Source organism: Cannabis sativa, chromosome 3, assembly GCF_029168945.1.
Source record: "Cannabis sativa cultivar Pink pepper isolate KNU-18-1 chromosome 3, ASM2916894v1, whole genome shotgun sequence".
Classification (NCBI taxonomy): Eukaryota; Viridiplantae; Streptophyta; class Magnoliopsida; order Rosales; family Cannabaceae; genus Cannabis; species Cannabis sativa.
This window is the reverse complement of record NC_083603.1, coordinates 34,058,780-34,066,994: the sequence shown is the minus strand read 5'-3', so window position 1 is coordinate 34,066,994 and position 8,215 is coordinate 34,058,780. Positions and strand designations below refer to the sequence as shown.

Genomic DNA, 8,215 nt, shown 5'->3' with positions numbered 1-8,215 from the left:
TGATCTAGGACGAATCCCTACACTTCTCGCATTGTGTTGAGAAAATTCTTGATTTATTCAAAATAAAATAAATAAGTACATGGATTTATTCGTCTCGCTGGTCCCATCAATTGGTAGTTATTACTCGTATCTCACCATTGTCTACATGATGGTGAGTTTGAGTATTTTTATCAATTGTAATTCTCGAGACGAGTCATCTAAATGCATTTATTGATTCATAATTTGAGTTGGTTAATAAAACTGCTCAAAATATTGGTATAACAATTTGCCTTATAATTTTGTAGTTTGAAAAAAAATTACTTACAATAATGAGGAGAGGTACTTACGATCATTGCAACATCAGTGGTTAACAAATTTGACACAATATTTGTACTAGTTAACTTTAAGACTTAGACTTTAAATTTTAGCTAAATATTTATTTTGTGTTCTAAATTTTATTATTCTTAGACTTTTAAGTACTTATCACGTTGTAAATTCTTACTTTGTCAATATAATTAAGCTGTATTTTTATTTTAAATTAAGTATTTATTATTATAATTAATTTATTCAACATATAATTATGTATGATAATTAAAATTAAAAATAATATTCAACATAAAATAAATAAGTACAAAGTGAAAATAAAAATTGCAACCTTTGGTTATATAATAACTGAAGACATAAATTCCCCATATCTTTGGTTATTATGTAATAACCGAAGATGTAGGGCCTCCCCCATTCAAATTTTGAGAATTAGCTCCACTTATGTCTTTGATTATTTGATAATAATCAAAGACATAATTTCCTTTTACAATCTTCGGTATTTTTAGAAATTACGTCTTTGCTTCAAACGATTTGGGTAGCGAATATATTTACAAACTGAAGATGAACAGGAATAATAACTGAAAATAATAAAGATCTTAGTGATTGTTGTTAATTAGTTTTTTTTTTAGTGTAAATTACAATCAACAAATAACTTAAAAAAAAACCATGTTATAAGGCAAAATATATTAATTATAAACTTTTTGTCAAGACTTTTAGTCTTGGACATTTTACTCATGACATAGGTAAGAATCACTCAACACTAATTCGATCACCAAAAAAAAATCCATTTTAATATTACCTTTTTCTTATTTTAGTTGTTATTATAAATACAATCAGTTTAAGAATTGTCCTTGTTTACAGTAGTCAAAGTTAGCTGCTATGAGAATCTCTACATATGTTAATCACATATTTCTCTGAAATATACTGCATCTGAAGAAACATAAGCCACACAATAGATTTTTATTTTTTTTTGCAAGACACACAAATGATTTATATATATATATATATGGACAATGCTGTTTCCAAAGAAAACAACAATAAGAACTAATCAAAACACAGATAGTCATGTTCTCAGATTCTTGGCATGCTCAAATTGCCGCCCATATACTTTAGAAAAAATAATAACACTATCAAATAAAACTCACGTTTGAAAATTAAAAATGTTTTTTCCTATAAATATTTAGAGAAATACTAAAAGGTACTAATAGTGTCAAATACCTTGTTATGTGTGAATATTATTATTGGTGCAATTAAATATTAAGTTCTATATAGTTTAATATAATAGTTTTAAAGGGAGTATTGCAACATGACAAAGTGCTAGGCACCACTGGTGTCTAATAACAATACTCAAATATTTATTACATATATACATATTTTGTTTAGTCAATCACGTTTCTTTTCTCTATTAATAAATATATATCAATCTAGAAAGAAGAAAACTTGGGATAACTTAGGTGACCCATTTTCCCTTATTACAAAATACAGAATGTCCAAAGCGAATTTGACAACCGATAATCACTCTCTTAATTTTCTACCTATTATTTTGGCCTTGTTAGGGTCTAAACACATAGGAATAATAAGTTCTACATAGGATATGCTGTTCTTTTTATCTTTTTTTACCTTCCCAACGTTTAAGATGATATTATTACTTAATAATAAAAACTCTCCTTTGTCCTATTGAGTAAAAATATCGATGTTGTTGGTTTAATAAGAGTTTGTCATATACATGATAAAATTATCTCACTTAGGATAATATTAATTTGATTATGTTCTTATCGATCAGGTCTGTAGTAAAATTTGATACATTTGCACGCGTACGTACGTAGAGTAAATTATTTTATGGGATAATTTAGGGTTGCAAATTAATTCTCAATTTGGAAAATTGACCACAATAGTGCTCAAGGTCACTATTTTTATTAGTCTGTTAAATTGTGTTAAAATAATATTTGTTAATAAATATTATTAAAAAATTTAAATAATTAGAAATTATACATAAAACGTAAAAACTATAATATTATTTTTATTTTCTTTTTCTTTTATTAATTTTTTTAAAAAAATATTATCTAAGAAAATAAAAACAAAATCCTATTGTTAATCCCCAACCCCACTCGATGCTCTTCTTCTTCAAAGAACCTAATTAATTTTCTAGCAAAAAAAATATAATTACTTAAGAAAAACTTAGATTCAGATTTAACTCGTCATTCACGACCCCATAATCTCTCATAAACTCACACTACTACAATATGAGCCTTTAGATATTATTTTTTCAACCCATTTTATTAAAAGAGAAGCTAAAGGGTGTGAAAATACTCGCTAGTTTAAAATTGACATTATAGAATTTAATTATAGCCTATGTCGTCGGTTGGGGATTGGATAATTTTGAGGGTTTTTGATTAACTCTATGGCGTCGATTATTAGGGATTAACCGTCGCCATAGGTGCACTCATTACACCACACGTGTGCACCTATGCGTCAGTTAATCTATAATAACCGACGCCATAGGGTTATATAAAAGAGAACACACCTTCGTCTTCCTTACTTCATCTTCAGCAAGAACAATATATTCACAAATCAGAGAACTCAGAAAATACGACGAAACCCTCACCCACTTTTATTAAAAATCTAAATATCTCTTTTATTTTAACACCATTTCACCCCATTGTTTTTTAAATCTTTCATTTTTAATATCTAAACCTATACACTAATAAAGTTTAGTTTTTTCTCCTATTTCACTGTGCCCGAACTTATTAAAAAAAAGGTGGTGGTATAACTCCAGCAACCGATTTTAGTGGAGAAAACATTGAATCTCAACGTCCATTAAGGTATAAATATGATTTCTATTCATTTTATTAATGTACATTGCTTTATTTTCGTTTTTGTAATTATTTTTGGGATTTTGCCATTTTATTAATTTATGTTGGTGTGTGCGTTAGGTGGTCAGATTTTTGTCGCAATTTATCGTCGGATTGCGTTTAGAAGGTAAATATTTGTTAACTTGATATATAATACATATTTATATATTTTGTGTTTTATTAAATATGTGTTTATATATATTGTGTGTGTATATATGTTGTGTATATATTATTTGTGGATGTTGTATAATTGTATTGTGTATATATTTGTTGTGAATGAGAATGAGGTAGTAGGAATTTAATTAGTTTAGAAATAAAGTTTTTAAAATTATGTTAGTGTGATATATAATTGATTATATATGTATATATATGTATATGTTATTTTTTAAAAAAATTAATCTATAGAATTTAGTAACTTGTAACTTGTTACATTTTTTAATAACTAGCAAGTAATTACATAATTAAAATTCTAATTTCGTTGTATTGCATTATATTGTAGGTTGTTAGCTAATTTTTGAGGTTCAATATATTTCGATATTGATCGGATTTTAACTTGCTATAGGTATATACATTCACTAACCTTTTGTTATTATAATTAGTTATCAATGCATGCTTAGTGGAGTTTGAATATCTTAAATATTCATCCGTAGTGAAGTAGGTTCTGCGAATACATGTACTGCGGTCGGATGTGTGGATAAATTTGTATTGTTAATGTTATTTTGTTTGTTCTGTATTATTATATTTATTTTGTTTGTTATTTTAGATATTTTTAAAATTTTCGAGAACGTCCAATTACAGCCGTTATACGGCCGCAATTTTGGTAGAATTAGAATTAATTTTACTAAAAAAACATAAATATTAAAAAAAAAGGTACATAGCACAAATAACTAGTTAAATACTCTCTAGTTGTAAGAAATTAGGTGATATAACACATTTATATAAACTTTTCAATTATAAATGACAAACCAAACAAATAAATGGATTCACTTTAGGAAAAGTCATTCCAATTCTACCTACATTTCAATCAACTAAACACTACCCTAGTTCGTTATTTACAACTTATACAACTTAATAACCAAACTATAACAAGAATTTTAGTAATATATAAGTTAATATGAATTAATTGTGAGAAACCTAGTTAATTACATTCTGTAAGTAGTAACTAGTTATAATTAGTTACTAAATACTGAATTCTTTTGGTTAGGATATTTGTTATGGATAAATCATGGATGCCTGAGGAGAGAGACATACTGCGATTTTAAGTAGGGTTCAATGCATTTTTAGAGTTTGCCTTAAAGAATTCTAAAAATCTCAAACGTATTCATTGTCCGTGTGTAGATTGTTGTAATAGATCTAAAGGAAATATTACAATGATTAAGGATCATGTATATTTACGAGGTTTTAATAGAAGTTATACTACTTGGTATTGGCATGGCGAACGTTTAGTTGATGATCTATATCCATTAGGAAAGCGGGGGATAGATAATTTGGAAGGTAATGATTTTGATGATCATCCATTGGACTTGCGTAACGAAGCACAAGAGGAATTTCTTAATGATCCTAAAAAAATTCTATAATTTTTTAAGTGATGCATATAAACCCCCGTTTGATGGTTGTAAAAAACTAAGATTACTAACAATGGTAAAGTTTTAGAACATCAAAGAAGAAAATAGAGTGACCGGTAAATGTTTTACTCAATTTTTAGCTGCTTTTAAAGATATCTTACCATTTGATAACTGCTTCTCAGAATCTACATATGAAGTGAAAAGAACATTAAATTCCATAGGATTGAAGTATGAAAAAATTCATGCATGTCCGAACGATTGCACTTTTTATCGTAAGGAATATGCAGACATGGATTATTGCCCGACGTGTGGTTTATCTCCCCATAAAGTAAACAAGAGTAAGGAGAATAAGAAACTTATCCCCCAAAAAGTGATGTGGTACATGCCTTTGATTCCGCGACTGAAACAATTATATCGTAGTGCAGAACATTCTGAAAATTTGATTTGACATGAGACAAAGAGAGTTAAAGATGGAAAACTTAGACATCCTGCAGATTCTCAAGCTTAGAAAAAAGTAAACTACATGAATCTTGAATTCAAATCTGAACCAAGACATATTCGTCTCGGTCGGTCTACGGATGGAGTAAATCCACATAGATCTCTAAGTAGTCGTCATAGTTCATGGCCAGTTTTCCTTGTTATGTACAATCTTCCTCCCTGGTTAGTGATGACGAGGAAATTTAATATGCTTTCTTTAATGATATCAGGCCCGCAACAACCCAGACATAATATCGATATATATTTGGAACCATTGATTGACGATTTAATAGAATTGTATGAGAATGGTGTTGAGGCCTATGATAGTTTTAAAAAAGAATTCTTTAATCTGAAAGCAGTGTTATTGTGGACTGTCAGTGATTTTCCAGCTTACAATAATTTATCAGGCTTAAGCACAAAAGATTACAAAGGTTGTCCAATTTTTTCCACTAACACATGGGCTCGTCGCTTGGAGAATGGACACAAGATGTGTTATATGAGTCATAGACGATACTTGCCTACAACTCATCCTGATAGACAGAAGAAGAAAGCATTCGATGGTACTGAAGAGAGAGAGATATGGCTCCTTTTCCACTGTCAAGGGAACGAATTCTCCAACAAGTAGAACTTGTAGATTTTAAGTATGGAAAGACGCAAAATAAATAAATAAATAAATAAATAAGAAAACAAATGGTTGTTTTCAAAGAAAGTCAATCTTTTTTTGTCTTCCATATTGGAAAAGTTTACTGGTTCGACATTATTTGGATGTCATGCATATTGAAAAAAATGTGTGTGAGAGTATTATCGGTACCTTACTTGATATTCCTGGCAAAACTAAGGATGGTTTAAATACTCGCTTAGATCTCGTTGAAATGGGTATACGACAATCTTTGGCACCTGAGAAGAAAGGTGAACTATTATATTTGCCTCCTATTTGTTTCACTTTATCCAAAAAGGAAAAACAAAATGGTTTGCAAATCATTTAGAAATATGAAAGTACCTGATGGTTACTCATCTAACATCAAAAACTTGGTAAATGAGGCTGAATTGAATCTAATTGGTATGAAATCACATGATTACCATGCGTTAATGCAACATCTGCTTCCAATCGCCATTAGATCAGTCTTGCCGAAAAATGTTTGAGAGTGTTTGACCCATGTTTGCATTTTCTTTAATATGTTGTGCAGGAAAGAATTAGAACTGGATAAGTTAGATGCATTACATGAACATGTAGTCAAAACATTGTGCAACCTTGAAATTTTTTTTCCGCAATCTTTTTTTGACATCGTGATACATTTAATGGTTCATCTAGTGAGAGAAACAAGGTTGTGTGGGCCGGTTTTGGCGAGATGGATGTATATATTTGAAAAAAATATGAAGGTACTTAAAAGTTATGTGCGTAACCACTATCGGCTAGAAGCATCTATTGTTGAATGCTACATATTTGAAGAGGCTGTGGAATTTTGTTTAGAGTACATGGCCGGAGTTGAGGCAATAGTAATTAGTAAACCAAGAACTGACCCAGATGAGGTTGATAGAGGATTAAGGGGGAAAGGGACAATGGTTGTAACGTCCCCGCTTCAAGCCTCCATTGGGTCCTTACACCCACGGAATGAATGGCTCTTATACACGAGTACGTCACTCTGGCTGCTTCATGGACTGACGACTGACCCTACAGACCAACACGAGTGTTTCCAGCATGCTTTGTCCTCACTCGCACGATTCCTGGGAAAACTTCCCAGGAGGTCACCCATCCTTAAATTACCCCAAGCCAAGCACGCTTAACTGTGGAGTTCTTTCGAGATGGGCTACCGAAAAACAAGATGCACCTTGTTGACATAGGTAGTACCAATCAATCCATTTAAGCTCTCTTCAACTGTGTAGACCCATACCTACATAGTCTCAGAATCATCCCACTTGACCTTCCCCAGGCAGTGTGGGATTGCACAACTTACCCGGTATTTCCCCTTACGGATCACGGGACTACTAACTGTCACAATCACTCCCCCTTACGGGGTCCGACGTCCTCGTCGACCACACTTCCGGCTGGGTCAAGGCTCTGATACCATTTGTAACGTCCCCGCTTCAAGCCTCCATTGGGTCCTTACACCCACGGAATGAATGGCTCTTATACACGAGTACGTCACTCTGGCTGCTTCATGGACTGACGACTGACCCTACAGACAACCACGAGTGTTTCCAGCATGCTTTGTCCTCACTCGCACGCTTCCTGGGAAAACTTCCCAGGAGGTCACCCATCCTAGTACTACTCTCGCCCAAGCACGCTTAACTACGGAGTTCTGATGGGATCCGGTGCATTAGTGCTGGTATGATCGTGTTATAACGTCCCCGCTTCAAGCCTCCATTGGGTCCTTACACCCACGGAATGAATGGCTCTTATACACGAGTACGTCACTCTGGCTGCTTCATGGACTGACGACTGACCCTACAGACCAACACGAGTGTTTCCAGCATGCTTTGTCCTCACTCGCACGATTCCTGGGAAAACTTCCCAGGAGGTCACCCATCCTTAAATTACCCCAAGCCAAGCACGCTTAACTGTGGAGTTCTTTCGAGATGGGCTACCGAAAAACAAGATGCACCTTGTTGACATAGGTAGTACCAATCAATCCATTTAAGCTCTCTTCAACTGTGTAGTCCCATACCTACACAGTTTCAGAATCATCCCACTTGACCTTCCCCAGGCGGTGTGGGATTGCACAGCTTACCCGGTATTTCCCCTTACAGATCACGGGACTGCGGTCACGATCACCCCCGCACTGAGTCCGACGTCCTCGTCGACCACACTTCCGGCTGGGACAAGGCTCTGATACCATTGTTATGACGTCCCCGCTTCAAGCCTCCATTGGGTCCTTACACCCACGGAATGAATGGCTCTTATACACGAGTACGTCACTCTGGCTGCTTCCCGGATTGATGACTGACCCTACAGACCAACACGAGTGTTTTCAGCGTGCTTTGTCCTCACTCACACGCATCCTGGGAAAACTTCCCAGG

The 8,215-nt window shown here is 33.3% G+C and overlaps 1 non-coding gene across 1 annotated transcript; it reads right to left on the bottom strand.

Moving 5' to 3' along the window:
• Positions 1-7,415: 7,415 nt before the first annotated feature.
• Positions 7,416-7,538, bottom strand: LOC133036346 (5S ribosomal RNA). The gene has a single exon (XR_009687003.1). It is a non-coding gene; the product is annotated as a 5S ribosomal RNA (ribosomal RNA).
• Positions 7,539-8,215: the final 677 nt, after the last annotated feature.